Source organism: Halyomorpha halys, unplaced genomic scaffold (genome assembly GCF_000696795.3).
Source record: "Halyomorpha halys isolate HHAL.00 unplaced genomic scaffold, Hhal_1.1 Scaffold200.1, whole genome shotgun sequence".
Lineage (NCBI taxonomy): Eukaryota > Metazoa > Arthropoda > Insecta > Hemiptera > Pentatomidae > Halyomorpha > Halyomorpha halys.
In genome coordinates this window covers 1,015,668-1,024,952 of record NW_027105652.1, presented here as the reverse complement: position 1 = coordinate 1,024,952, position 9,285 = coordinate 1,015,668, and the positions used below count along the sequence as shown (strand labels likewise).

General features: G+C 33.8%; 2 protein-coding genes across 2 annotated transcripts in view; one reads left to right on the top strand and one right to left on the bottom strand.

Annotated features, from left to right (window-relative positions):
- LOC106679397 (ankyrin repeat domain-containing protein 29) overlaps nucleotides 1–3,538 on the bottom strand; it is a 17,793-nt gene extending 14,255 nt beyond the window's left edge. Inside the window, exon 1 of the mRNA XM_014418529.2 lies at nucleotides 3,488–3,538. The gene's annotated coding sequence lies outside the window, so the exon portion shown is untranslated. The remainder of the gene's footprint in view (nucleotides 1–3,487) is intronic.
- The window catches only part of LOC106679387 (opioid-binding protein/cell adhesion molecule homolog), a gene marked incomplete at its 3' end in the record, with an annotated part of 300,127 nt that overhangs the window by 210,231 nt on the left and 80,611 nt on the right, over nucleotides 1–9,285 (top strand).

Below are 9,285 nucleotides of genomic sequence, written 5' to 3'. Positions count from 1 at the left end.
TATATATATATATATAGAGAGAGAGAGAGAGAGAGAGAGAGAGATTAGGATTTTCTGAGAGAACATTAAGTATTAATTTTTCATTTTGTAATTCGATATATGCAAATGGCATTGACAGCAGCTCGATACAAAAAAAGAAAAACAAGCAGCGCTGTTATCTAATTTCCATTTCCATTAGGATACTATCAGGTGGGATGTATAAAATGTATCTCGGTAGATATATATTTTACTTTATTTGTATTTTTTAATTAAGTTTGTTGATTACCTACTAAGATTCTATTATGCTATAGGAAAAAAGTCTCTTAATGTGACTTCATGTTCTTTATAACGCCTGTTGAACAGATTCGATACTTAGGAATCCATCTTGACAAGAGACTTACTTGGAATCCACACACAAGACTGAAACGACAAGAAACTGCTCGTAGATTCCGATTGCTACAACACTTACTTGACAAACGCTCTAAACTTCCCATTCACTACAAAAAATTAGTATACACTACAATAATCAGACCAATTTGGACATATGGTATTGAGCTCTGGGGCTCCACCAAACCATCAAATTCTTCCCGCATCCAATCGTTACAATCCAAAATCCTACGTAAAATCCTTGATGCTCCTTATTACGTCACAAATAAACTCATTCATAAAGACCTTAACATCCCATTCGTTGCAGATTTGACCCAAACCAGATATGCGTATTTTTATTCCAAACTCCTTAACCATCCTAACCCATTAATTCTTAATCTTTCATCCTTAACAATCCCTGATAATCCTCTGAGGGGTCTAAAAAGAAGATGGCCACGAGACCTTCTAGTTTAAATTAATGTTTGAAGTACCACCAATGGGTGGTTCCTTCCCAAGATTTTCAAGTGTATATGAAACATACTACATATTTACTTATTGTATTATTTTGTACAGTTGTAAATTACAATAAATAAATAATTAAAAAAAAAATGTTCTTTATAAGATTCTATTTCATTATACGAATAAATTTTTATTCATATTCTACTACGCAATAATTGCTATATTTTTTTGTAACCAGCCTATATAGGGTATTTTTAAATTAATGAAATTCAACAAAAAACATATATGTTACAGCCAAACACCGAAATCTAGAGAATCTTGACTTTCTCCGGTCAATGTCAACATTCACATAGTCGCTTGGTGTGTATTCGAAATATTTTCTAGATATCCTTATTTCTGTCTTACACCGGTGAATGTTAAAATTCACCATGCACTAATGGTGAATGTTGAACAGGTCGTAGATTTATAATTTCTTCTCCGGAATTCAGTCACTACAAAACTTTACAAGGCTGATGTAACTTTTTCGCCTCTGAGTGGAGTGACCAAGAATTTAAAACACGGTACAAGCTAGGTGAGAAAATAAAATAATACTTAATTATGTTATTCAAACCTTATTCATTGCAAGAACTTAAAATTATTGTGGCACTTTGAATTGCACAAGAGTACCTAGCTTTTACAACTGCATTAATTTGTGGAACACTTCCATTTGCAATGATAGTGTGTATAACCTTGCATCCTGTCTCTCGAATTAGCTGCAGCTTCTCTCAGCAACATTTCTTGAGAAGAAATCTTATCTATGGAAAGTAACTTTTCTTTACCAACTACGAACTGATTACGTAAAGCTGCTTAAGGTTCGGTTTTAAAAAGTATTGACAATTTCTTCAAGCTCTTCTTCGGTTTCAATATTTGACATAGCCTCTTTTTGCTTTAACGCCAAACATGGCTTCATAAGAACTTCTGACGTATTCCTTCGTGGTACGTAGTGTTCTTGGCAAATTCAACACAGGGTAAACCGTTACAGTTAGCATATTCTTTATATCCCGATTGGCCCTTTCAACTAAGGCTTGTGTTTGACTATGACGAGGCTTTCCACGAACTATCTTAACATCTTTTAACATAGCGCATACTTCGGAAATGACTTGAATACTGAATTCTCGAGCACTATTTGATTGCAATTTTTTTAAAATATCGAAAGAACATGTTACGCTACTTCCTTCAGCTCTTTTAAAGTTTGTAGCTGAACAAACTTATTTAAATGATCTTTATACACCATTATGAAATTATATTCGCCATCTCTGTTTGACTGCAGATCCGTCAGATCAACTTGATAGCTTAAGTTTAACTCATAACTGACCATTGGTTTCACAACAATACCTTTCTTAGGTGCACTGTGTTTCATTTGACACTGTGCGCATAAATTTAAATACAACATTACAACTTCATATGTAATATTTTCGTATTTAACTTGTAACTCTTTAAGCACGCGTATTCTTCCTCCAATTATTAACATACTATAATAAACAATTCTTCATTGGTAACATAATAAATTCTGTGTATTCGTTTCTCGTGGTTTTAATGATACTATTAACTTCTCATTATTAATTTTTAAAACGTCAAAAAAAATCGTACGTAGTGTGTTGCATGTACGTCGTTGTTAGTTTTAGTAACTAGTTTCTAACCTTGCTTCCTCTTCCATTCCTGGCAATCCTCCGAGGCGCCTGAAAAGAAGATGGTCTCGTGACCTTATATTGTAAACTGTTTTTGAGTTCTACTACTGGGTAGTTTCTCTACATCCTGCATCATATTATGTCATTATGATCAAATTTACTTGTTGTATTTTTTTTATACAGTTGTAAATATCTATAAATAAATAAATAAAAAAAAATAGTTTTAGTAGAAACCACTTCAGAAAGTATTTTTAGTAGTACTTTACTTGAGGAAAATAAAAACAATTGTCTTCTCATTTATCCGCTATTGATGCATTTAACATTTCAAGAAAAAGATCACGATTTACTGCAGTATCCATTCAGTATAAATTACAGTATTGGAAACAAAAATTTAGAAAACATTGCTCGGATCATCAAAGTTTGTATAAGACTCCCAAAGCTCAACGCGTCCAGCAGAACAAAGGATTTGGCGGGAGAGACCCAGTCGCCTATTTGTCGTCTCCTCACTTTTTGTACCACCACCATAGCATATCTGTGATTTCGGACATACACCGATGAGGGTCTGAATGTACAAGAATATAATAAAATATTACATCTTTCAACGACATAATTGGTATGTGTTGACATTCACCAGTGAAAGTCGACATTCTCAATTGCGGTCTTTCACGGTAACAAATATATGTTTGGGACAACTTGAGATATTTTAATGCCAATATTGCATTGTTTTATTTAAATAAATTTGTATTTTTTATACTGTGTCATTAATTTGTATTTGAGACCTTAGTCTTGTCAATAAATGAATTTTTTACTAGTAACTGGTAACAAATAGAACTTTACGATTTATTATCAGTAACTCAAAACTATGAGCTTTATTGACTATCTCAAGGTGAAGTTGAAAATAGAAGAGTTAATATTTCATTTTTTTTTAAATAAAAATAATTGGTCAAATTCTATACATTTGAATGCAAAAAATATTCAGCATATTCCACTAAAGTGTCGATACGTGGTACACTTACCTTAGTACACTGGAACACAACAAACTGCCTTCCAACGAGAGACGAATGCATCTGGGGCTCTGAGGAGGAAACCCTTATATAAAAACCTTGCGCCAATAGAATGATGGGCCAGCGGAATTGATTCAATGGATTAAACTGTCTCTCGGAAATTGGCCGAGGAATTGACACAATTACCTTCGCCAATATAATTCTATGTTAATAAAATCTATATCACTGTTGTAACTTATATTCATGATATCTCAGGAAATGCACACGGAAAAAGTATTCAAATTATGAAAAAAGTGTTGTTTTTGTAACAATGTTTCTCGCCTTAAAATTATAATAATATTCTTGAAAAAATATGACAGAAATACAAAAAAAATTACAATTTACTAAAATCTACATTCTGATCTAAACCATTCATTCAATGCCAAATAGTGATAAAATTAATATATAAAATACTAAGAATGATTTAATAGAATTAACAATCCTGTCAACTAGAGGGCTCATTTATAGGTTAAATGAAACTAAAAATGAATATGTATGTAGAGATTGACCATAAGTTAATTTGAAGGAGATGTCATAATTGTAGTAAAGATGGAAGAAAAATAGTTTTTTTTCTAATAAATAAATTTATTTAAAAAAAAAAATAAATTTATTTTCTGCCAGAATTAAAAAAAAAGGAAAAAAAAAATCAATACTTATATTGATGAGATAACTTTGTGAACACATGCTAACTATTGAGAACTCCCGTTATAAAATACTTTTTGGTCATGCATTTTTCAATGCGTTTAACAATTTTTACATTTTTTATATAATCTTGGGATAGTAAGTAAACTTAGTTTGTCTTAATTAACATATTTCCGGTAAACTGTTTTTAGGCTGGAAAGATGTTTTTATTTTTATCTCCTTAAGTTGACTTTCAAATCCTTTCATAGTTTATATTTATACATTTTACACTACTATTAAAAGTGAGAAATGATTAATAATATAAAGTTTTAAAAGGTAATTTATAAAAAAATGCAGTTTGAAAATTTGACATTTTAGTCCTGCTGAATTATATCAATGAGAGTAAGACCTAGTTCATATTAATTAACATTTAAGTGTGCATTGATTTGTCTAGTTTAATCAAAATCGTTAGAAAATATTTAAAAAAAAAAAAAAAGAAAGAAAAATCGGATATATACCTTGGAACTTTCGGTTGGTCGATATTACCGTAGCAAAAAAGATTTCTTTTAATTTCCTAGTACTTTCGTTTTGAGTTAGACTGCCAAAACACACACACACCATTCGCGGGACTTGATTCTTTGGACTTGAGGGTACTCCCAATATATATGCTTAAGAAATAGTCTATAAGCATTTCCATCAAAATATGTATCGTAATTTAACACGACCACCATTTTCCATATTCTCCGACTAACTGGAGTATTTACGTATATGTAAATATTTCAGATAATTAAGTATTATTTTTTTTTATTTTCCAGTTTATTTGCACTTTTAGAATTTTGACTTATACATCAATTAGTAATTTTTTTTTTGTATACTGTTATCATACAATTTGTGTTTTTTTAATTATTTTCCTTTTTCTTTTTTTTCGGACTATTACAAGCAAACTGTCTAGCACAAAAACGCAAAAATTAGATATTTACATTTAAGGCCTATATCTCTAGGATGTTACTGCTTACTTCGATAAATCTGATTAGCAGGAAGTATCAGTTATATATTTATAATTATTACTTGCATATTTTCACCTATAATATTTTTTTTTAATTTAACAAATACGATTCTTACGATTTTGATAAAATTCAGTACATAATTGTATAATTTAATGACTTTTTACATTATATAGCCTCTTTCCTCATTGAAATAGTTTAACAGGGACTAACTATCTATTTAAAAAAATCTTCCTTTAAAGTACCATTATGTTTTATTAATTATTTACCATTCTTTATTGTTAAAAGTATAAACATGAACAATGAATGAATTAGATTTAGAACTAAAGAATAAAATAGAGGGATAGACAGAGCAATATAAAAACCGAAAGTCAAAGACATGCGAGCGTCCCCGATCTCTCCCAACTTCACGTAGCTTATTTAAATTTGTTGTATTCTGAGCAGGAATAAAGTTGATATTCGTTATTTGCACCTCAAGAACCCTTAAAATAGAGCTTTAATAACAATAGAAAAATAAAATTGTTTTGTTGAAAATATTCCACTTCCTTGATTGAAAGTGAAGTTGTGTGATTTACCTCACCAAAATTGTTTTAAGTTTACAGAAAAATCTTAACTTTACATCACACCGATTTCCTTAGACCACACAAATTCTTTGACTAATAAATGTTCAATCAAATGAACTGTTCATGCATGAGGAAGACGGTTAAACTCAAAGAATTACCAAGACATTTCGGTAAGATATGGCCTATCTGTTAAATTCCGCTGAGGGTGGAATAGAAGAGTTAAAACTTCCTTCTAGAGTCAATCAAAACTTCTAATGTACTCTGATTGAGAAGTTGTTTTCATAGTTCCCTTCTTTCCAATTTATTAATATTTCTCTCGGGAGCTGTAGTTCCTGGCTTATCAAGTAAAACAAGTGAATTATTTCGATTTAATTGGTTTACCATTTTAAATACATGTAGAAAAAGATCCCGGCACCGTAAGGTATAAGAGCTGTACTAAGAAGAAGAAAAGTGGATGTTGTCGCATCAAATTATAAAATCAGTTGCAAAATAAATAAATACAAATTTTAATTTTGGTTATTGGAAAATGTAATTAAGAATTGTTGGATACTGATTATGGACAAAGTAGATACAATAAATAACCTATACTCTATGGGCTAATAACCATCTAAAGGCAAAAAAAATATTAATCTTTGTAATGGAGACTAATAAAACAAGCGAGAGTTCTAAATTTACGCACATACGGTATATTAATAATCTTTAAAGTAGAAACATTTAATTTTGTCGGTTGTTAAGTTTCATTTCATTTAGGGTCTCTTTGCCCTACAATGTTGGTTAATCCTAAGCCCTTATTTCGTATAAATCAAAGCAATTGTCTAATTTTCTGCTCCCGAAATATAGAAACAATGGTCGGCAGGAGGAGCGCAATTTTCACGGTTGCAGGAAGGTTGGGCATTTGGTAACAGATGTGTACCAGATGCTTCGAATGCGGCAATGAGGGGTATATCGCTAGCCATTGCACCTTTATGTATAAAAGAATAGATGCAGATCAAGGTATACCATTGGAGGTGAATATCCAGCATGTGAGGAAGAAAATCCAACGACTAAGACGTAATGAATCACCCTCCGGATCATCAAAAGTATCAGGAGTATTGGAGTCGGAAGAAGGCACTAAGGAACCAAGAAACGGAAGCGGACTCAGTAGCAGAAGAGGTGAGGAGGACCAAGGAGGAAGGAAGTTACGTGCGATTCAAGGAACATGCCTGCAGGGGGGCGGCCCCACATTTAGGAATTGCCAAGTACAAAAGGAGCATGGTTGTTGCCTATTATTCGAGTAAAGGAAGGCATTAACTGCCTGTGGCGAGTAGCATTGGAGTGGTTGGTCGACGGAGAAAGGACACCTCAGATCAAGGTATGTAACTGTCAATTGATTTCCATAGGTGGACCCTGCAGCATGAAGGGGGGAGGGGTAGGTGGTAATTGGGGTGAGTAAGTGGTGACTCAAGTGAAACAATTAATGGTTCATGTAATGGAGAAGATGCCTTGGGACTATCAAGTAACTATACAATGCATCCTATTAGATAAAATCGTTGCGCGCATAAAGACCAAAATGGGATATAAAAATAAGAGGAAAGAAATATAGTTGCCGGAGACTGCTGGGGCCGGAAAGGAGAGGGTAGACGTGGTAATGCAAGAGAAGAGTCGGAAAGCCGAAAGTTTGGAGGAATTTGTTAATATTTGTTTTTTAAGGCGAGAGACAGGCTGGGGAAAGGTTTTGTTAAAAAACATATGTAAGGAAGGGTAGCATCCTCAAGAACTTCGGCAGCACTCGAGAGGATATAGAAAAGGCATCAGATAATTATAGAAAGCATCTTGACAAAGAATAGACCTTTGTGGACAGTACGGAAGAAGAGTATGCCAAGGAATGACGCGGAAAAGTATCGTATCAAGTCATCTATATGTAGACTTGTTCATGTGGAGATGGACACGATAGTCGACGCGTAACCAGCGACAAAAAGATCGGCGAAAGCAGTATGAAGGCCCTGCGAACATGGTTCTAGTTTTACGACGTTTCAGAGAGAATCTATCCGACAATGGACGAGAGTTTGACAATGCAGAAATCAGAAATGGAATGTTTTGGCTTTAACGTGGAACTTATAATATATATAATATAATAATCCAGGTCACTCGAAAAGTAGAGGCGCCATAGAAAGCCACCAAAGTACCCTTAGTGACCACCTACGAGTGTACCTGTTGGAGAAGGGACTCGAGCCGCACAAGGCTATAAAAAGGGTGCTCATCGCTTACAACCACTCGATACATTCCGCCACAGGTTTTGCTCCGTCGAGATTGTTCTTGGATTAAATGGACATCGGAGAGACTAGGACAGGAGATGATACTGTGAATAGTTGGCACGATGGAGGGTGTGGGATTCACTAGGAAAGGCAAAACTAGGAAAGTAGGGACGAACCGTGGAAAAAAAACTGCAGAGAAACGAGGGCCCGTTCAGGGTGATCACAATCAGAGAACATAACATGACCACCATTGAGAGTTTCAAAGTACCAAAAAAATAACTATACCAATAACCAAAAATATAACGTTTATTTATATAGGATGGTCCATTTGGAGCAGTTGAAACTACCTACAGCGATGAAACCTTGACAGCCTGGCGTGCACTCAACCACCTCCTGACAAAAAAAAATGTGATTCAAAAGAATTTTGGTGAAGAAAATTAATAGTTTATTTAGTTTTTTGCTTACAGTGGTGTTTTTCTTTTTATAGGGTTATATGTATATATATATTCTTACATTTTTTTGTTGTATTTAATATGTAATTGTTTCTTTGTATTTTTTGTATAAATTTCTGTAAGATTTTGGGTTTACGAGGAATGTTTAAAAACTCGAGGGGAGTTACAATCAACTGAAACTCCAATGTCAGATGATCGAGTAGAATTCTGCTGAATCAAATGTATATTTAGACGAACTGGACTTAATAAAGGACTTTGAGATAAATTCGAGTTGTTCATTTCTCTCTCCCTTTCCTTTTTTTAAGTTGTGCTCATAAACGTTTGATTTTTATATAAGACGGTAATCGATACACTTGAACTTGAGGCTAGGCATCAACAAATTAAAATGCACCCTAATGATCAACATAAGACGGCATTCACTTTTGAGAGGAGACAGTACAAGAATAATAACCTTTTAGAGCCTGATGTACGAGTTTATGAGAGGAACTGACGAATCCGTCCGGGTGACCTCCTTGTGTTCAGTAAGAACGAGTTTGAACACATGCGAAACTTAAATAGCGTGTTCTAGATAATAAGACATTTTGGACTTACATTGTCGTGGGAAAAGACGGCGCTGGGGCAGGAACAAATACAATTTTTGGGTCAAACGATTTCTAAGGAGGGAGTTAAACCAGACCCGGATAAAGTTTCAGCAATCCAGAAAATGGCAGTACCTAGTGACATAAAAGGAATTCGTAGATTGCAGTTACGGGGTTTTCACCATTTGAGGTCCTCTTTGGGCTTCACGAACACCGGCGGGACTATAAGGGCACGATAGCTGACGTGGATGAAATACTGAATAATTACATTGCTCGAAGAAAGGTATGGGAAAAAGCACGCGGAAGAATCGAAAAGGAA